The sequence below is a fragment of the Neophocaena asiaeorientalis genome, unplaced genomic scaffold, assembly GCF_003031525.2.
Source record: "Neophocaena asiaeorientalis asiaeorientalis breed wild unplaced genomic scaffold, Neophocaena_asiaeorientalis_V1.1 scaffold16, whole genome shotgun sequence".
NCBI lineage: Eukaryota > Metazoa > Chordata > Mammalia > Artiodactyla > Phocoenidae > Neophocaena > Neophocaena asiaeorientalis.
The window spans coordinates 1,500,801-1,523,308 of record NW_020175446.1 but is presented as its reverse complement, the minus strand read 5'-3'; the positions used below and the strand labels follow the sequence as shown (position 1 = coordinate 1,523,308).

The following is a 22,508-nucleotide window of genomic DNA, read 5'->3' as shown; positions in this document are numbered from 1 at the left end:
TCTGTATGGGACTTGCTGTGCTTCCTGGACTTGGCTGACTATTCCCTTTCCCATGTTAGGGAAGTTTTCAACTGTAATCTCTTCAATTATTTTCTCAGACCCTCTCTTCTTCTCTTCTTCTTCTGGGACCCCTATAATTCGAATGTTGGTGCATTTAGTGTTATCCCAGAGTTTTATGAGATTGTCTTCAATTCTTTTCATTCTTTTTTTCTTTATTCTGCTCCTTGCCATTTTTATCCACCATTTTTTCTTCCAGCTCACTTATTTGTTCTTCTGCCTCAGTTATTCTGTTATTGATTCCTTCTAGGGTATTTTTCATTTCAGTTATCATGTTGTTCATCTCTGTTTGTTCTTTAGTTCTTCTAGATCTTTGTTAAACATTCCTTGTATTTTCTCAATCTGTGCCTCCATTCTATTTCTGAGATTCTGGATCATCTTTACTATCATTACTCTGAATTCTTTTTCAGTTAGATTGCCTGTTTCTTCTTCATTTATTTGGTCTTGTAGGTTTTTACGTTGCTCCTTCATCTGTGGCATTTTTTTTTTGGCCATCTCATTTTCTTTCTTTTTTTTTTTTTATGAGTGGTATTGTGTTCCTGTCTTACTGGTTGTTTGGCCTGAGGCTTCCAACACTGGAGTTTGTAGGCTGTTGAGTAGAGCTGGGTCTTGGTGCTGAGATGAAGACCTCTGTGAGACCTCACTCCAAAGGGGTCTGAGGTTCTATGTTAGTCCAGTGGTTCTGACATGGACCTCCCACCACAGGAGCTTCGGCCCAACCCTTGGCTTGTGAACCAAGATCCCACAAGCCATGTGGGGTGGCAAAAAAAAAATAAAAGAGAACAATAACAAAGCAAAAAATAAAATTAGACTAGGAAAGTAACAGATATTAGAAAGAATATAAAAATAAAAATATAGATGAATCAACAACCGGAAGATACATCAGTACCACACTAGTAAAAAAGAGGAGGAGGGACAAGAGAAAAAAAAGAAAGAAAGAAAAAAACAATGGGGAAAAGGCCTTGCCTGTGGAGGGCAGGGCCTAAGCAGTGGTGAGGTTTGGGTGGTGGGCGGGGCCTATGCTTAGGACCCACAGGGCTGGAAAAGGCCCCTGTGGGCTGTGGGCAGTGGGGCTTAAGCTCAAGGAACAAAGGGGCCCAGGCATGCCCCCCATCCCTGGTCTCAGAGAGCAGGGGACCTCACCTGGGAGCCCAGCAGGCTTCCTGGCCTCCAGTGGGTGGGGCAAATGCCCTCCTCTCCTCTCCTGCTCCTCCGGTCTGGGAGGGCCCCTTCCGCTTGCCTCTCCTGTTCTCCCCTCCACCTCCTTCCTATGCCCCCAGGACCCACGCAGCCTGGAGGGGGCTTTGGAGGACAGGGGACTGTCCTGGAAGCTCAGCAGGCTCCCCAGGCCCAAGTGGGTGGGGCAAATGCCCTCCACTCCTCACCTGTTCCTCCTGGAGGGCCCCTCCTGCCTGCCTCTCCTGAACTCCCCTCAGCCTCCTTCCTATGCCCCCAGGACCAATGTGGCCCAGGGGAGGGGGTGCCTGGGAGCTCAGCAGGCTGCCTGGGCCCAAGTGGGTGGGGCAGACATCCTCTGCTCCTCTCCCGCCCCTCCCAGCTGGCTCCTCCCTCCTGGCTCTCCTGATCTCCCCAGCCTCCCTCCTATGCTCCCAAGGACCCACGCGGCCTGGAGGGGGCTTTGGAGGGCAGGGGACCAGCTTGGGAGCTCAGCAGGCTCCCCATGTCCGAGTGGTCGGGGCAGTCACCCTCCTCTCCTCTCCTGCTCCTCCTGGAGGGCACTTCCTGCCTATATCTCCTGATCTCCCTGGCCTCAGGGGCTTTGATCCTGTCTGGCCTCCACTTCTCCTCCCCGCTCTGTCCCCCCACATCCTACCGGTTCACTTGGGGGTTCCTCCCATCTTCTTGGGCATCAGGGTCCCCCACCAGCAGCCAGCAGGTTCCCTAGTTGTCGGGAGATGCTGATACGGTGTATTTTCACGCTGCCATCTTCAACAGTGATGTTTTAACTTCAGAAGTGTTCACCAGTTTTCTTACTAATCTATGCAAATTAATTGCTGCACTAATTGGATTAAATTAGATAATTTAATTACAGCAAATGATTTTATATTTGGTATAGTACTTATTTGGTCATATCCCTTGGGTTCAGTGAATTTACATTATTTTCATAAAGAGGAAGCAGATGGAGAGAATTTCTAGGTAGTAGTTTATGCCAGAAAAGAAGTTATGTTTTAAGATATGTGAAAATATGTGGAAAGTCAAGGAGATAAGCTAAGATTAACAACTTGGATAATTAGTAAAGTGCTTTGGAAATGGAAAGCAACATATTTTGTGAGCACTGTGTATTGCAATTATTATTAGAATACTTTGGAGGGAATTCAATTTGCTTGTTTAAATAACCTGTTTCATAGGTTGAACTGTCAGTTTGAAAGGCATATAAAGTAGTATGAACCATGTGACATCCAAGCAAGATACTTTCATTATATATCTGGAAAGTCATAGCTTTAAGTAAAAATCCAAGTTTACTAATGACTATGTAAGAAATTCTCCACCCTCCAAACCCAAGAAAATCTTTACAGCTTTTTTGTGCAGATGTACATATGAAAAGTATTCCACAAGACTTTGTAGGTTTCTGACATTGGAAAAAATGATCCCCTATAGTTAGGCGTACTTTTTTGTAAGGGCTAATTCATGTGTTATTCTTTAAAAGACAGGAAAGAATTAGAAGAATATTAATTGCATTAGGTGAATGTATCATGTAAAGAATACAGTGGTAATTTCTGTGAATGGAAAAGAGAATCCTATTATGAATTGTAGAAGTATTTGCTGATTGATCTATCATTTGCATCCAGTTTATCAGGTATCGTGTATGCTAAGAATGAGGTTTAGCTGTCTGTAATCTATCATTCCAGTGAACCAAACTGCCATCTTACTTTCAGGCACAGTTTTCTAGAATCCATATAAAAGTCATTTATGACATGTTTTGACCCAATATTAGTTTTACATTACATGCTATTTACATCACAGTGACATATTTAAACTTGCTTTAGTTGAAGGAATAACTTCATTCCTGTTTTTTGCTCCTTTTAGCAATGAAAATGACAAACTAAAAATCTCTTCTCTGGTTGTTCTTATAAAATATATGATCATTTTTCTCCAATACTATCATCATTCAAAATAATAATTTTCTTTTATCTGCTGGAAAACAAATGAATAGATACCATATTAATGTTCACTTCTGTATCTATGGTAAACTCTAATTGCCATAATACAAAGCCCAACTTGTGTTTCTCTTGATTTTTATATTAATATTCACTTTATTAAGAGGATTAATTGGAGTGTATTTTGTTAAAATGAAGCTTAGCATATAAGACAATTTGAGTGATTCCTTTTTTTTTGGTTAACTCAGCATTTCTTATCGGGCATCAAGTGTTTTTGGTAAAGGACATTAATTTGCAGATTCTGCATTACAGCACTACAATTTTCATTGCGTTAGGCTTTTGCCCATGTTTTAAAGCCTTCAAAGGTTTGTTGGACCTGTAAGTCTACTTTTTGACAATGTCCTAAAGGCTCTCTGTCATCCGGCCCCTCTCTGCTTCTGCAGTATCATTACCCTACACTTCAGCAACAACCACATACACATGCAGGCACACACACACACACGCTTGCATGCATACACAGACATGCATGCACACACACTCATGCGTACACATATAAGTACACGTGCACACATGTGCATGCATACAAGCACACACGTACGCATCCGTGCATGCATACCAACACACATGCAGCTGCATACATGCATGTACACACAAGCGCGCACACACACACTTTCTGATCCCCTTCGTGTTTTATTTTTCTCTTTATCTCTTTTCATTATTTAATAACTATGTATATAGTTATTATGTATACATATATATTATTTCATTTATTGTTTCTTTCACAAAAATGAGAATGAGGATGGAGGCTTTAATGTTATGTTCACGTAAACTGTGCTGGGGACTTACTGGTTAGTCAGTATATATGTTGAGCGAATAAATGAATGAATGAAACTTCATGAAGCTGCCTTCTCAGCATTCAGCTGATAATTACAATGTCAAGTCCTCAAAAGTCCCTTCCCTAAACACCCTCGCTGAGTTAGCTCACTTCACAATCTTAAGCAAAATAATGTTCCACATTATCCTGGTCTTATCATTTATATATCTTCTGTCAATAATTTGAAAACATTTACTTGTTTTTCTTTTTCTCCTAGAATATAAGCTCTTTGATAAGAGGCCTTACCTTGTACTTGGCTGTATACCCAGAACATAATATGCCTGTCACATAATAAACATTTGTTAAGTAGTATTGATTTCTTGACTGCCTGCCCAATTTTACTCATCATAGCATGGTACCTGGCACAGAGTGGGTTACTATATCTATCAATATCTATTATCTATATATATCTCATTTATCTGTCTATCTGCTATCTACTATCATGTATCTCTATGTCATCTATCATCTATCTATAGGTCATCTACCTATCGATATGTCATCTATTTATCTACCTATCATAGTTTACATATACAATAAATGGGTATTTGATCATCGAGAATTTTAATATTGTAAACCTTCTTTAGAGTTTATCAATATTAATATTTATTATACTTTTATTGATAAAGAAGGTATATTCAAGTTAATCACATGGAAAACGAGAGCACATAGTTTAAGATATAAAAACCACAGCACCATCAGAATATTCAAATTTTTCCAAAGAAAAGATACTAATATCTAGCTGCATTATTTTTGCGATACATATTTGGGTCCACAGGGATCAGAGTATCTGACAGTAGAAGGCATATGGACATCAGTCAGACTCCCCATGTTTTCCTCGAGAAAGTTCATTCTAAGGAATCTTTATTCAAGTGTAAATGTTGGGCAGCTCTGGGTCAAATTAGGTATATTTGAGCTGACAAGCTCCATAAAGAGCATTTGATCTGAATCTCTCCCTTTGGGGATGTGGGAGCCTGTGCCTAGAGGTGAGTGAGGATGTAAAATTACGGTGATGTTGGTGAAGTCTCAGAGGCAGGCTGTGCGGAATTTTGCCCCTGGGCATTGAAATGTAAAGGGTGTAAACATTTAAAGTAAGGAGAAACAATTTAGTACAATGTTCAGATAATAAATAGCTAAAATGGGAGCCACCATATGTAGCAATTACTCATCATACCTCTCTCAGCGAGTAGCATAATGAATTGCAAAGTTGATTTGAGGTCTGATGAAAATTGTAAGTTACGCCTCTGCTAATAATGAGATTGGAACCCAGGCATCCCATCTCATAAACTTAGTGAAGACGACTATCCCAGAGAAATGAAAGAACAATGAATTGAAGATAACCTCAGAGTGTGTTTCCACAATGGAAAGTGCTTGATCTTGAAGCCACATAAGTTATAGATTCAAATTCCTTCTGACAGTGTTCAAGTTACATACTCTCTTTAGTCTTTTTTTAAATCACTATAACTGCCTCATACCTATTTTAAACCAAGTGATCATCTCTTAACAAAAGCAAATAAAGTAATATTTTGAGAGTGGCAGTGATGTTATCATGGGATAACCTTAAATCAAGTCTAGTTAATATTGAATGTTGCAAATGGTAGTTAACTTACAGGTGTTTGCTTACAAAAAACCTATTTGGAACATGTCCCCTCGCTGACTTAGACAACCACTGGGCTGCTCCCCTAGTGGAAAACCCCTCAACACAATTGTAATGATTTACCCACATGCAGTGCAAAGTGCTTTCCAGTATTTTGTCCAAAGCTAGCAAGTTTGAGATTTGTGTTCTAAGCTTATTATCATTTTGTTTCCTAATGCAAGAACTCCATTTAGCCACAGCCCCACAATGTAAAATATTATGTATAGTGTGGGTCAGTACCTACTGTTGACATTTTATAGCATCCTCATTACTTTTAAGTTTTCATAATTATGAATAAAGCTTCTATAAACATCCATGTGCAGGTTTTTGTGTGGACATAAGCTTTCAGCTCCTTTGGGTAAACACCAAGGATCATGACTGCTGGGTCATATGATAAAAGTATGTTTAGTTTTTTTAAGAAACCACCAAACTGTCTCCCAAAGTGGCTGCACCATTTTGCATTCTCACCAGCAGTGATGAGAGTTCCCGTTGCTCCACACCCTCGCCAGCATTTGGTGTTGTCAGTGTTTTGGATTTTTACCATTTTAATAGGTATATAGTGGTATCTTGTTTAATTTGCATTCCCCCGATGACTTATGATGTGGAGCATCTTTCCATATGCCTGTTTGTCCTCTGTATATTTTCTTTGGTGAGGTGTCTGTCTAGGTCTTTCACCCATTTCACTTGAGTTTTTTGTTTTCTTATAGTTGAGTTTTAAGAGTTCTTTGTATGTTTTGATAATAGTTCTTTATCAGATGTGCCATTTGCAAAAATTTTCTTCCCATATGTGGCTCCGTTTCTTATGCTCTTGACATGTCACAAAGCAGAACTTTTTAATTTTAATGAAGTCCAACTTCTCAATTTTTTACATATTATTCTTTTGCTGCTGTATTTAAAAATTCATTGCCAAACTCAAGGTCATTTAGATTGTTTTCTGTTACTTTCTAAGAGTTGTATAGTTTTGCACTTTACAGTGAGGTCTATGGTCCATTTTAAGTAAATTTTGTGAAGAATGTGAAATCTGTTTAGATTAATTATTTTGCATGTGGGTGTCCATTTATTCCAGCACCCTCTGTGGAAAAGTCAGTCTTTCTCCATTGTATTGCCTTTGCTTCTTTGTCAAACAAAGATCAGTTGACTGTAATATTTGTTTGGGTCTATTTCTAGGCTTTCTATTCTGTTCTATTCCTTTATTTGTCTATTTTAGCAGTATCACAATGGCTTGATGACTGTAGCCTTATAGTAATCTTCATTCTTTACAGCATGTCAGAATTTGCATCATGCTACAGTTTCACCCAGAACTTTTAAAATGTAATTTTTTTTAATTAAATTGAAGAGGAAAGAGAAATTCTGAGTGGCCTAGAGAAATCTTGCAGGAGTGTACACTAGTTTTTGGTTCACTGGGAAATCTAGAATTAATTTTTCTCAAGCAGTTTTTTTTAACCAATATTTCATTTTGCATATAATAATTATAAATAGGTGCTAATATTTATTAGTCACATGCATTGTAAGGAAGTTTTACACATATTACAAAGAGTAATTTTTACAGTCCTAAGCAGGGATTACTATGCCCATTTTACATTAAAGAACTAAGGCTGGTAACGTACTCAGGTTCCTGTAGTAGATCCCAGGTCTAATATCTGAATGCCAAATACCTCTCTACAATACATTATCCCTTTTTTATAAATATCACTGGATGATCAATCTTTCTAATGGCATTTTAAAAAATGAATTTTAAGGCTTACCACATTTAAAATTATTGCTTTACATTTCTGTTATATTCCATTTCAAAATAAAAGAGACAATATTTGTGATTTTGGATAAAAATGTACTATTGTGTTCACCGACTTATTCATATAACAAGTATTTATTGTGCTCAATTTGTGCCTGGCATTTTCATGTCCTTTTATTATATCTCAATATAAAGGTGCTGTAAATACTTCAAAACAGTTCAACGGATTCAATGTTCAGTGGTTCCAGCACACTGAACATATTTATAAACAGCAAGAAGCAGATTCAGTGAGCAAGGAAATCCATTTGGGTTATACTAAAAGTTTTGAGATATAAAAGGCAGAAGTTTTAAAGTTTAGATAAGCAAGGAGAACAAACAGAAAAGGAGGAACAGGGATTAGTAGAAGGTGGGGAATGAAACTGACTCCAGGGTGCAGTGATCTCTCATCACCATGGTAATGGAAACCCCAGTCCTGGCGGATGGAGGACCAACATGGACTTCCAAAACCACTCCATCTCTTCCTCTCTGGGAGAGTCTTAAGTGAAGCAGAGGTCAAGTGTTTTTACAGGTTGGGCTTTACCGTAACTCAGGGCCCTGCCGTTTTCCAAATAGCTGTTTGTTTCCAAAGGCCATCAGCCATTAATTAGAGTGGCAGGGCTGAAGGTGCCACCAGCCCAGCATGTGGCTTTCACAGCAAACTAGCAGGTAAACAATTCTGCGTACTGGCTGAACTCCTCAAAGGGTTACCTAAGAAACCAGTCTGTTTAAGCCAGAAGAAAAATAGCGTTTACACAGAGAATATCTGCAAGAAAATAAAAATGGAAACAATTGCCTATTATAAATAAGCCTCAATTTTTATAGCTTTCTCAATAATGTCCCTACTTTCATAATTTATTTGAAAGGTAAATTAAGCTTCATAGACTTAAATTAGAAACAGAATTGATTTCCCTTTAGATATGGCTACCCTGTGATAGTAGAGAAGTTAGACATTTGCTCTCTCCAGTCTTATCCAGCCTATGAACAGGTGACAGCTGGTGACAGTTTCTTCATCTGCCATATACAGGGTAACCATATACTTGATTGTCCAAACTGGGACTCTTTTTGGTCTGGTATAAATGCTAAGCTAGACACAACAACAGGAGGTCTAAATTGGGACAATTCCCGGGCACACCAGGATATAAGGTCCCCAACACTGCACAGGTACTTCAAGGAGAGAAGCATGATTAGGTCACATTTGCAGTCATAGCTTTAAATATGAATGGGATCCTGTATTTTATTAGATTCATAATGGATATTTTATATTGTAATGTGCTTCATTATAATTCTTTATCCCCTCACCCACATTTCAACAATTACACTCCTTTTCCTACATTTGAATAAATTTATACAAGGATATGGAAAAGACACTTCCTTTAGAAATTCCTCGCTAGACCACCAAATAGAAGGAACCAGGCCAGAAGCTGATCTAGTAATTTATGTGGTCTCACCTCCCATTTTGCAAAAGTAAAACCAAGTTTAGGGACTTTGAGGCCCTTCTCTGAGGTCACACTGCTACCTGTGAAAGACAGATCTTCTACTAGTGCTTTTCCAGAGAGTATTCCAAGCCACTGTCATTATCCATGAAACCCAGAACTCAGATGGATGAGCCACACCCTGATTTTATAGAAACAAGCCCAAGCTTAGCATCAAATAATAATGTAATGATGTGTAAAACAGTTTTAAGGGATTTCTACTGTGGAAAGGACAATTAGACTGCTGAGTCATTAAATTCAACATAGTGAGTGAAACTGGCCCTGAGACAACTTTATTTTGTAGCCACTCTTTTAGGTAGAAAATAAGAATAATGGCTTCACTTAGCAAGCTTGGAATCAGATTTTATCAGTCAACTTAAATGTCCCTGTAAAAAATGTCATCAAAATACTGGCTTCCAAAATCCACCCACATAGTTTCTATAATGAACCTAGTAAATTAATTTATAATGAATAGGTCTCTTGTTTTTACTTCAAAAAGCAGGCTTGAATTATGTTGATCCTTCTCTTTTTCCCAGATTTATTGAGATGTAATTGACACATAATGTTGTATAAGTTTAAAGTGTGCGAGGTGATGATTTGATGCAAGCGTTTATTGCAAAATGATTCCCACAATAATGTTAGTTAACACCTCCATCACCTCACAAAATTACCACTATTTTTGTGATGAGAACTTTAAAGATCTGCTCTCTTAGCAACTTTCAAATACACAATACAGTGTTATTAACTACAGTCACCGTGCTGCACATTACACCCTCACATTTTCTTTATCCATTCATTTCCATGTCCTGGTTCTTGTGAATAATGCTGCAGTGAACATGGGAGTGCAGATTTATTCAAGATAGCGATTTTATTTCCTTTGGATATGAACCCAGAATTGGGATTGCTGGATCATGTGGCTCTATTTTTATATTTTTGAGGAACCTCCATACTGTTTTTTTCTGTTGCAGCTGCACCAATTTACATTCCCACGATGCTGATCTTTTTAAGTGAAGTTTTGTCCAAATCTAGAATTGTTGGTTCCGAAATGACCTTGCTTACTGCACTTTATCCAAAGATAGTTTAAGGGTAAAATTTGGCCAAGTTCTTCTCCACATTGCTATGAATCCAAATAAAGAATATGGGACTGCGTAAAATATGTAGCAAGGATGAATATAATAAATGCTTTGATGGGAATTCTAGAGCCAGTTTGGAATATGATCTGTGTCATTCAGAATGAGGGTGAGTCTGCCCAGCTGCAGTAATGTTCTGACTATATTTACCTTATATGTCATTATCTGAAACTGGGTTCAAAAGAGATCAAAATAAAGGAATAGGATAGTGCCGTCTTGATTTCAGATGGCATGTAAAGAAGCTAGAATATATGCACATCATTTGGCAAGAAAGGAAAAATTCCAAAATCTACATCTAAATAAGAATGTTAAGTATTAGAGAGTCATTCAGAAGAAAAATATATAAAGTTGCTTATTTCCATATTTATAATAAGCCATCATTAAATTTAAATAGAATAAACTTTATACATGGGGCTTTAACCTATTAATTTGAATGTGTCCACATGAGATTAGGTCATGGTTTTTGCTTATGTGAAACCAAAACTGTACATTTTTCTAAATTTTCTAAAACATAGTATCTTAATACTGTCACATTTTAAGTCAGTAAATAGCATCAAATAAAAATAAGCAAACTGCTAGCTTAAAACTAATGAATATCCTTTACATCTTAAAACTTGGGGCAAAGTATTTTGATATCAAGCTAAGCACAGCAGATATAATTTATTTGAAAAAAAAAAATTGGAAGTCTGAAGTCCTGGGTGTGAATCTAATTTACTCGTTGTAGGGCCTTGGTAAATTATTAAACTTCTTTGTCTCAGTTTCCACATGAGGAAAAAGGATGACAACCTCATAAAATAATTATAGGTATTAAAGTATGAAAATGTTTTCAGTAGAAGAAAGACAAGGCACAAAAACGATATTCAAAAAAGTGCTTTAAAAATATTTTATTTTTCTTTCAACTTAAAATAACCCTTGACACTGTGTTGAAATGCCCCCCCAGTTTAGAAGAATGCTGACATGCACATATGAGCACCGCCACAGAAAAGGCGGTGTTGATTATGGAAATGGAGTGGGAGCTTTCTCTAGATCTCTTTCTCTAGATCATCTCAGTGGTGTGCTGATAAATGGTTCACAACCAGTTCTCTGGGGCGAACAGCTCAATTTATAGCATTTTCTAATCTACTTGGTCTGAACTTTTCCATGTTGACCAATTCCTGGCTACCCACATAGTGTCACTGGACATGGCATTGGGAAGAGATGTGCAGTAGTCCTCTCTTGTTTAATATTTCCACCAGACAGATACCTCATGAGTGCAGAGAAATGCCAAATACAGTAAAATAATTAGGAATTTATGTGATCTGAATAGTTACTACCTCTATTTTTAATATAATTGTTTTAATTTTGTTTACATAATTTAATCACTTAAAATGACTATATTTAGCAATTGTCTTGTGAATTTCCTGAGTATTTAACATTGGTCTCCCAAACTGAAGTTTTCTTATTCCTTGTGAGATGTGGTAACCAGATGTAGGAGCATATTCTAAGTGTTGACACACATGACATTTAAAATGGGGAAGATAATTATTGGTCAGTCCTTGGGTCCAAGAGCTATTGGGAAGACCTTAAGATTCTCCGTCTGTTTCTTGAGTTATGGTTTGGAATCCTTTGGTTTATATATAAAGTTTGGATTTTTAAAATCTTACGAACGTTATGAAAATCTTATGAACACATCAGGCTCTTTTCTGCCAATTTCTACAAACATTGTAAGAAACCTTGTCCTTAGAAAAATTTTATTCTAGATGACAAGACTTGAAAAAAAAAGATATTTGAATAGCCTCTAAAGCTACCTCAACCCTTTTGGAGTAATATGCTTAGAAAGTAATGAAAAAGTTTTCTTTCTTTTTTTTTCTTCAGGTTTTATTTAACCAATTTTGTTTTTGTTGTTGAATTATTATAGTTTCATTCTCATTGAAAATACAATGAAACTAAAAATGTATCATCATAAACTTTCTGGTGTGATTGGTACCATAAGAAAAGGATGAAATCATTTATACAAGCTGAAAACTTCGTTGAATATATATAAAACAAAACTTTATGATTTCAAAAACACCAGAAAATAATAGTCGGAATGCTTTGTGAATGCCCAAGGTTGGAATACAGCATCCTGTACCAACTAGCAATGTGTCACAGCAACCCATTTAAAATGGCAAGCTTCATCTTCTGAGGTGCAGGAGAGCAATCCAACATTGTTAGACAATGGTGTGTATATGGTGAGGTTTGGACAAAGGCTGATGCAGCAAATGGTCTCTTCTCTACTGCTCTTACTTTGTTGAAACCATGGTTTAAAATCTAGTCCTCTGTGTAAAGCTATTTATCTTCCCAAGCCCCATCTTTTAGGTTGAAATGCAAAAACAAAAAAAATAGTAATAATAATAATAATGCTTACTGTCGTCACTGCATTAATTTCAGTTCATTTATGAGCAGGTTATTGTTCCTGACAGGAAGGGCCATGGTTCGCTAAGAAATGAGAATAAACTAAGAAGAGGGCATATAGAGGACAACAGGTCGCCTGCGCTATTTTCACAGCCTTCGGCACTTGACCTGGGCCTGGCCTGATTGAAACACATTCCTTTTAAGTAAAGCACCTGATACAATTTTAGGAAAATGTGAGTGAGTCAGTTTTTGCTTTAAAAAAAAATCAGTACTTTACTATGTCTTGAGAAAAATACTAGATACAAACAAAGGATCATAAAACTAGAATTTTATAAAAATTTGAACTATTCAATCTGATGAAATAAAAATTCTAAGAGAGTTTTAAAAGCTGATTATTACTGCCAGTTATGATCCCTAAAATGTTCATGGAGTAACTAGATCATACCTGAGATTTTACAAAAAGTTTTCATGCCTACACCTCCTTGGCATCACAGAAAATTTGCCATGAGGTAGGGAGGGTGCTGTGGTTACTTCCATTTTCCCTAGAGGAAACTGGCGGCTTAGAATTTCCAGTAAGTTTATTCACCTGGACATCTATTCATTCTCTCAACAGATATTCTATTGAATATGCACTTTATTTTTGTTGAAATATATTTGACAAAAATATCGAATGCTTCGTGAATTTGCAAGTCATCCTTCTGCGGGCTACCTACTAACCTTCTCTGTCATTTGAATTTCAGTGTCTGCATTACTGAAGGAGCACCAACATGTACTTTTAAATAGACAGATATTTACATTGACATCATTTAATGGGTTTTGAGGCATATCCTTCACATCAGTTTTCATGAGCTTGAGAGAGAGGGGTGAATAGAATGATGCTAAAGAAAGAAGCATAAGGAATAGAAGCAGGAGCGCTTTCCAGTATGTTGGATAAAACAAAGACAAAAAAGCAAACCCTCGGAAACCTAACACTGAATTCATAAATGAGTGAGAAGCAGAATCTCTGTCTAATCTTCAAACCATTTCTAGGGTTGCTCTGAGGGACATTTCAGATTTCATGCTGCTGCCTTAGATAAATACCTCGCTGTACTTTAGAGCTTACTTTAATTCATTTTAGGTAAGATCTGTAGCCTTGGTTCTACACACCCTGAGACTTGACTTTGTGTTTATCCTATTTAGTGCATTTTTTCAGTATTTTACCCAGGCGTTATTTAGAACCCCGTTGAGTCAATTATTTGATTACAATTAAGTTGGATAGGGCTTCCCTGGTGGCACAGTGGTTGAGAGTCCGCCTGCCGAGGCAGGGGACACGGGTTCGTGCCCCAGTCCGGGAAGATCCCACATGCCGCGGAGCGGCTGGGCCCGTGACCCATGGCCGCTGAGCCTGCACGTCCGGAGCCTGTGCTCCACAACGGGAGAGGCCACAACAGTGAGAGGCCCGCGTGCCGCAAAAAAAAAAAAAAAAAAATACATTGAATTCTTTGATGCATAGATAGCCAAAATCCTGATAAAATAAAGTATTTTTGTGGAAATTTAGTCTTCAGAGCGTATGGTGTGTTGCCTTCATGACGCACTCTTGCCAGCTTTAATCCTGACTCTCTCCGTAGCTTTGTGGATATTTCTAATGGTGCTAGAATGTGCTCCGTATTTTCAGTGTGAATCTGGACATCTTAATTAGAAATCTGTACTCAACACTGTGATGAGCTGAAGATTCAGCCATTCTTCATATAATGGCAAAGAGAGATCATGGTCCTGATTTTTCCGTTTTCATTGAAATGGTATAGTGACCAATAAAATAATACAAGGCAGGTGAAAATCCATATTTCTTACCCTACTTGATTTTTCCTCATAGGAAAAAGTCAGTGCTGTTGACCCACCATCAACATGATTCCCATAAGATATTTTACAAATCCTACACATGAGTAATACTAAGTCATCTGTGCTTTCTTACCAGTTTCCATTTTGTCCAAACTAACAGGGTTTGGGAGGAGAATTGATTATGTGATTGACATGGAACTGGAGCGGAAAACCTTTCTTTGTATAAAGACAGACGTTTTAATTTTGAGATATAAACTTTGATTCGCTGACCCATCTGATTGCTGGAGACTTAACAATCAGCGTCAGTGAAGTTTAAACAAAGCTTTTGTCTCAATGGCTATGAAAGACATGTCTGAATCCCATCCTCTCTGTGGAGTCTTAGCCACATGTCCCATATCTGCTTCCAGAAAACATCTGCTTAAGGGTCTCATAGTAAAGTCAGACTTGGCTTCTCCCAGACTGAATGTCTGAGCCTCACCTTTGACAAATATGTTCTCTTCTCTGAATTTCCTGTGTCTGCCGATAGTGTCAACACTTATGCTCTTGGAGAAAGCCTTCTTTATTCTTTTTAAAGGTCTTTGTCACTTACCCCTTTCTCCGTGTTTAGGGTACAAGGTTGTCGGCTGATCTAGCTCAGCTCCCCTCCCCCTCCTCTCCCAAGGGCGCTGCTGGCTCTGGCCCTCGCCACCCACAGTCCTGTGGACACTAGGCCTTCTCACGTCTACTCTTTCCTTAATTCCTGCTGCCAGACAAATAAAGTGGACTCTTGACATTTATACGTATATTTAAGTTCGAGAGAGATGGAGAGGAAAAGAGAGAGAGAATAAATAGTGCATTTATTTTAAAGATTTAAATAACACGAACATTTTACTCTGAGCATACGCCCTAGTGAGCCTGAGAAGGAAAATGCAGAGCTCCCATGCTCCTCATTGATCATGTTGTATTTCACTGTCTCGCTGTCGATTCCAGGCTGATTTTGACTAGACACAAGTTTGAGTTCATGAACTATCTTAGAGCCTGCCTCTTGTGTGTAGATAAAGAGTCACTGCATTTCCAAAAGGTCACTGTAAGCGTTTTGCTCCCCTGTGCACACAACTGCAAAACAGCCGTCTTTGAACATCTTTGACCACATGGAATAAAAATCTTCCACTTGTTTCTCTCAAGGTCTGCTTCATGGCCCCTCTCTCCTCCAGCCCCTGGATGCACCGTTCTCATTTGTTCTGTTCTCCCATCATGTTGTACTTCCTTGCCACGAATCTGCCGTCTTCTCCCCACTGTGTACAGACCACACGTATGACTGAAGCGTTGCTCATTTTGTGAAGCCTATCGCTCTTCCATCCTTTGTTTTCTCCTCTCCAAGCATCTCCAGCCACACTGATCAGCACAAGACACAGGTGTTGCAAACTGCAAACTATGCCAAGTTTGGGTCCTTACTTCTGCTTCACGTGTGTTAGTGTTGTCTGCACTGCCTCAAGGAATTTCTGTAGGTCAGAAGCAGCCTTGTGTCCAGAAAAGCCTGTCCTAGGGTCTTAACAAATGAACGACAACAACAACGAGTCCACATTCATGGAGCACTTGCTCCATGCCGGGCACCGTGCTGATTACTGATACTTTTAATCCTCTCAGTAATCCCATGAGGTGGACATGAGAACCATCCCCGTCCTACAGATGAGGTAACAGAGAACGTACACAACCTCCCATGGCTCATATGTATCCAAGGGGGATTTGATCTTAAATATCCTGGGTCCAGACCCCAAACTGTAAACTGCTACCTTAGACCAGTCTCGCATTATCAAATCAAACGGTGCTGATGAAAGTATTTACAGATAAACTGTAAAATGTCAGGCATGTATGTCCATAATATATCTTATTTCTGTGGGCACATTGATGCGCATACACTCAGTGCTGAATAAAACTTGATGATTAGAGGTGTATTGTTCAAAATGAGCACTGTGACTTGGTTTTGCTCTTACGAGTTTGGAATTATGGCTGTTCTTTTAGATTACACAATCAAGACAGGCTCCTACTTGGAAATTTTATTTTCATATTTTAGATTCATATGGCATCGTTTCTCTAAAGAAGTTAACATTTTATGGCCCATCTGGGAATGTTATTTTATGCTGTGTGATTTTACTCCCTAGTTCTACTGCATATTGGGAACTCAAGATATTTAATGATACTTTTTCATAAGGATGTTAAGAGGATTAATCTAATAAAGTTTGCAGTTATTTGCACTTGTTTGAAAAGCCCACACTATTAAAAAAAAAACAGCACTGTTTTTCCCGTTATCCGCTTTACCACATCAGCACTGCCTTCTTTTCTTACAGTGGGAGATCCCAAAGGGACTGATTCATGATTTATTCTTCTTTGCAAAGAAGGAAAAATACGGTTACCCGGGGGTGGTTGGTAAAGAGAATACCTGCTGTTTGTGTGTTTCAAAGGTTTGAAAACTAAATGAGTTTCAGATAACCATAGAAGGATTCCAAATACTGAGGCAACTTACCTGTGTCCCAAGTAAAAAAAAAAAAAAAAAATTGTCGGGGCAGTGAGTAGGTAACCAGAGCCCAATATCATATTATTTTTGTCCCAGCACTGACATCATTAATCAGTGAAGGGGAGCATCTCTCTAATAGTCTTCATTACCCGTTTTTTCTCAAAATAGAAATGATGTTGTTTCCCTGAGCCTCCCTGACACGCAACAAGAAGCAGCTTGCTTTTAGCATTGAGTTCCTGGAACAAGTTACATTTTATTTCAAGAATTTATGTGCAATTTATGTAAATTGTTCTTAAATACTTGTATTAGCATTTAGGAAACTAGACGAATTTAAAGTAGAGGTAACCACTCCATGTTCAATTTAATGACAATGTTCTAAAGACCTAAAATTAAGAGAATACACTATTAATATTAGGTTATCTGCCATATGAAGTTTATGCTTTTAATATGCATCATTTCATAGATCTAGAATGGAATTATTCAAAGAGCAAAACAAGTGGCACACGAAACAATACCCCAAGAATTGGCAGGAAATCCTTAAAGTTATAGGCAAGAATTCAAATAAATTTGTTGAAAAGCTTTCATTTTTTTCTTAAAAAAAGCTATAATGAAAACATGCTCATTTAAACATTACTGAAATTCACTTTTAAGATCAGAATGATGTAAACATAAACAGAACAATTGTTTCTAAGGAAATTTATGTAAATTAGATAGTTATGGCATTAAATCTATGAAAAAGGTCAACCTTTCATACACTGAAATGCAATCATCGATAGGACAAAAATTCATTCCACTCCAGTATTTCACATATTACCATTTATTTTTAATTAAACAAATGTCATCTTCGAACTAAGCTTAAAAAGAAATTGGTTTTGGTGTAATACTGTGAGGGAGATAACCTAGTAAAGGTTTTGAGTCCCCCTTTTATTTTAATAACAAAAAGGTTGTTTGTGTTGTAATAATCACTATTACATGCCTTTGTGCTGGCTCTGTGTTACTTTTGATCTGGGTATTTCAAAGTGAAAGAGTCATTATTGTTGTTCCTAATCCAAAATTTCTCTTTATAAAGTGTATGATGTATATGATATATTTACCATTAGTTAGCAATTGAATATTGTTTCTCCCCAACAGACAGACAGACAGACAGACAGAAAGAAAGAAAGAAAAAGAAAGAAGGAAAGAAAGAGAAAGGGAGGGAGGGAGAAGGAAGGAAGGAAGCAGCAGGGGTAAAGAAGGAAAATTTCCAAAGAAAACCCCAAATGAGTGTAAAAGAAATTTTGTTTATGGTTTGTACTGTCTTTCTACACGTTAGCATCCCCAGGTGACCTATTCCTATTGACGTTTGTTAAATAGTGTCATTCTTGTCACATCAAGATGATTTGTTACAGTTCCTAAAGACAGCATACAAAAAGTTTCTCTGATGCTTTTTAAATGCTCCTGACTTTCCCTAGCCTCAGGGCCTTAGAACAGGATGTACCTCCAACCTGGCAGCTCCGGTTCTGCCCACACCCTCGGCACTCTGGGGGGCTCAGTGTCCCTTAACAGCACCTCCGTGGTGTCCCCCAGCTCCCCACCACTCTGTCCTCTGCCTCTGAGCCCTGCTATTGTGACCATAAGTCCTTCCATGAACAAATCTCCCACTGCACTTTCACCACATGCCCCTGTGCCTGACATCACGTAGGACCTCAATTTTTGGTTATAAACGAATAAGTGGCTGCATTAGGGGTTGAGGCAGGTGACCCACTGGAGGGGTTATCAAAACATCACCCACTTGAAATTCCCTTCCTGTGCCTGGCAATTTCCTAAATCGACGATTTGAAGCCAGTTTCTTTGGTGTTTAAAGATGTTTCTGTCCTTATTAAATGCTCAGTAAATATATTAAATGAATGGGTGATTTTTACAAAGTACTCATGGAACTTACCCTTTTAAAAAGACTGTGCTATTTTTAACTTAATTTTTATTTTATTTTTAATATCTTTATTGGGGTATAATTGCTTTACAATGTTGTTAGTTTCTGCTGTATAACAAACTGAATCAGCTATACATATACATATATCCCCATATCTCCTCCCTCTTGCGTCTCCCTCCCACCCTCCCTATCTCACCCCTCTAGGTGGTCACAAAGCACAGAGCTGATCTCCCTGTGCTATGTGGCTGCTTCCTACTAGCTGTCTATTTTCCATTTGGTAGTGTATATATGTCCGTGCCACTCTGTCACTTCACCTCAGCTTACCCTTCCCCCTCCCTGTGTCCTCAGGTCCATTCTCTACGTCTGCATCTTTTTTCCTGTCCTGCTCCTAGGTTCGTCAGAACCATTTTCTTTTTTTTTAGATTCCATATATATGTGTTAGCATACGGTGTTTGTTTTTCTGATAAGACTGTGCTATTTTATATCCAACATGCTTTTCAGTGTATTGAATGACAGTGAACCAGGCTCATAAAATTAGAGTTTATTCTACCTAGTAGGATAAACTAGTCAAAATATTTTAAGATGTCATAAGTAGACTTAGTATATCTTTGTGGTACCTTTTAAGAATATAGTACTCTTCTGGGGGACCATTTTGCATTAAACATTTCATTTTTAATTTCACTCTGATGTTTTCTTATTTATTCATTTAAACTTCTAAGGAGCCTGTTCAGAGAACATACTGCATATCCATTTGTGAGCCCCAAAATGTCTTCATGTGTTTTATGATGTATATACGTAGGAAAACTGTTAACAGTATTTGTAGTTCTTAGTCCCATTCATCCAAATTAGTAGTAGTATTGTTATTATACAGCCTGTTTCTTAAAGTGAAATAGAAGTTTGGACAATTTTTAATATCCTTTTGTTGCATAACACCGTGTTTTTGTAGGCAGCCAGAAACGTGTGGCTCAGAGGGAGTGCAGAGGTGGAGAGGAGAGATTGGGAGCTGTGGTCACATCATCTCAAATAACACCTGCACAGGTCGTATGTTCGTGAATTATATTATCCAGGGAGGGCCAAGGAACTAAGAGAAAGGATGAAATGCAGAAAAGAATAAGATGGGATGCCGGAAAATCATATCAAAAACTTCAAGGAAGGAGGGAAAGGAACAGGGCATGTGTTAAATGTGCCAAGTGCCAGAGGGTCAGTTGTGTCCTTTGAAAAGAGGACACAGATTTGGTATCAGTGAGAAAAGGGCAAATGTGAACTCTGAGCCAAAATAACATTTCTCCTTAAAACCCCTCCTTCTCACGCTTCACTGTTCTTTTAGTCTCTTCACTGGAGGAAAGTACCTCTTGATGTTCCAAACTGTTTTTTTTTTTTGCTCGCAAGTGGATTTAAGCTGCATCTGTTTTATAAGGACTTGGCATTAAAATTCTGAGCCTGTAAGATCCCAGTTAATATGCCTGCTTTCCAAATTAATATTGAAGGGAATATCCAGTTTCCGGAAGGACCTCACTCTTTGTTTATAAAAGGTTATCACAAGTGAAGTGTTTAAATAGTTACCTAAATATTCTCAAATATGTTAGTTTTTTAAAAATTGTTGGTCATACACATATTTAGTCTTGTGTAGACCTTTCCTGGATGTGAATGATTTTGCCATTTATAATCAATTTTAATGCAACCATTGTGAGTGAGAGTGTAAGAGAAAAAGTCAGTGAATGAAAATACGACCACAGTGTAGTTGGTGATGTTATCACCTGCCAGCAGCTAGACCAGTTTGGAAACTGGGTTACATTCAAGCGACCTCAGGGCACATTACTGCAAGAAGGGGTCACCTGCAGCCCAGAATACACATTTGCAAGGCCAAGTGGAAAACAGGTTTGTAACAGGAAAGCAAACACACACACAATAATCACAATAATCGTGTAGCACCAGAAAGTGGGCTGCTGTGTTTATTTGACCTACTTAAACTTCTTTTCCCTTCTTTTGTTAGTTAAATATCCTAAGGCATAATGGGACTAATATGCCCAAAGCAGGAGCTTCCTACACAAATTTTTTTTTTTTTTGCTCGCAAGTGGATTTAAGCTGCATCTGTTTTATAAGGACTTGGCATTAAAATTCTGAGCCTGTAAGATCCCAGTTAATATGCCTGCTTTCCAAATTAATATTGAAGGGAATATCCAGTTTCCAGAAGGACCTCACTCTTTGTTTATAAAAGGTTATCACAAGTGAAGTGTTTAAATAGTTACCTAAATATTCTCAAATATGTTAGTTTTTTAAAAATTGTTGGTCATACACATATTTAGTCTTGTGTAGACCTTTCCTGGATGTGAATGATTTTGCCATTTATAATCAATTTTAATGCAACCATTGTGAGTGAGAGTGTAAGAGAAAAAGTCAGTGAATGAAAATACGACCACAGTGTAGTTGGTGATGTTATCACCTGCCAGCAGCTAGACCAGTTTGGAAACTGGGTTACATTCAAGCGACCTCAGGGCACATTACTGCAAGAAGGGGTCACCTGCAGCCCAGAATACACGTTTGCAAGGCCAGGTGGAAAACGTGAGGTTTGTAACAGGAAAGCAAACACACACACAATAATCACAATAATCGTGTAGCACCAGAAAGTGGGCTGCTGTGTTTATTTGACCTACTTAAACTTCTTTTCCCTTCTTTTGTTAGTTAAATATCCTAAGGCATAATGGGACTAATATGCCCAAAGCAGGAGCTTCCTACACAAATTACATTTATGTTTTGGTAGTCTAACTAGGGTTAGAATTGTCTGTTCTTATAAAATCACATCTTCAGAAAGTGTTGTAAAAGCCTGAAGGCCAACTTTTCCCCTCAGTACACAAATGCTGAATGGTTTTATTCTAGCCTGTGACAGACTTATGCTTATTTTACTTAATTATATCTTTTTCTTTTTTTCGGAAGATTTATTTATTTACTTTATACAGGTTCATATGATATAGATTTCAGTGTTTTTACATAAGAATAAAACAAAATGAAACAAAGAAACAACACTAGACTCCAAGAAGATGAAAATATGAGAAGAAAAGGAAGAAGCAAAAAACTTAAACCTTTAAGCATTTTCTCTAAAAGTAATCATACTTAGTGCCAGTTTGAGGAGGGTGCCTCCAGATCTGGAATTTGCTGCTGCTTCTCTTTCCCGAATGGTTCCTCTGGACTGTGGGAGGGTTAGGCCCAGAAGAGAGGGTCTTTGACTCCGCCCCAAGGCGACGCCCGCCTGGCTCCAGCCCCCTCAGTATCCTCACGCAAAGGAGCAGGTCATCCTGCTGGCTAGCAAGCCAACAGGGGCATCGTAATGTCCAGGTGGTGAGTGAGTCTTCCTGAAAACAGCTGGAGACATCTGCAAAACACTAGGGTTTAACTCGGCCACTGGCATGGAATAGGCCCGGCCTTAGTTATCAGGAATTACGTGACCATCTACGTAACATGGCAGCTCCAGCCCTACCCTGCAAATTCCCTGTCCTCTGTACCCAGATTTTTTTTTCCATAGCACTTACCAGGATCTGGCAAATTATATCTTGTTTATTTGAGTGTCACCTGTCACTCTCCAGCAGATTATGAACTTCAAGGAGGCAGGCACTGTGTATTGTGGTCACTGAAGTACTAGCCCCAGGCCAGCACCAGCTCAGCCTTTCAGTAAGGGTGTTATCTGGTAGATTCATGATTTTATAGCTGAAAGCTCCTTGCATTTGTGTTCTGGATTTGAACTTTATATAAACAGAGAAATCTTTTCCACCAGGCTTCTCTGGGGTGTTCAAGAGGTTGACCTGTTTCTGATGTCTGATTTTCAGTATGTTCAAATGCTAATTCATTCCTCTTCATCAAACG

General features: G+C 38.2%; 1 protein-coding gene and 1 non-coding gene across 2 annotated transcripts in view; one reads left to right on the top strand and one right to left on the bottom strand.

Moving 5' to 3' along the window:
* The window catches only part of CSMD1 (CUB and Sushi multiple domains 1), a 1,745,896-nt gene that overhangs the window by 1,178,251 nt on the left and 545,137 nt on the right, over window positions 1-22,508 (top strand). The gene's annotated exons all lie outside the window — the stretch shown is intronic.
* On the bottom strand, window positions 13,089-13,190 carry LOC112415219 (U6 spliceosomal RNA). The gene has a single exon (XR_003006299.1). It is a non-coding gene; the product is annotated as a U6 spliceosomal RNA (small nuclear RNA).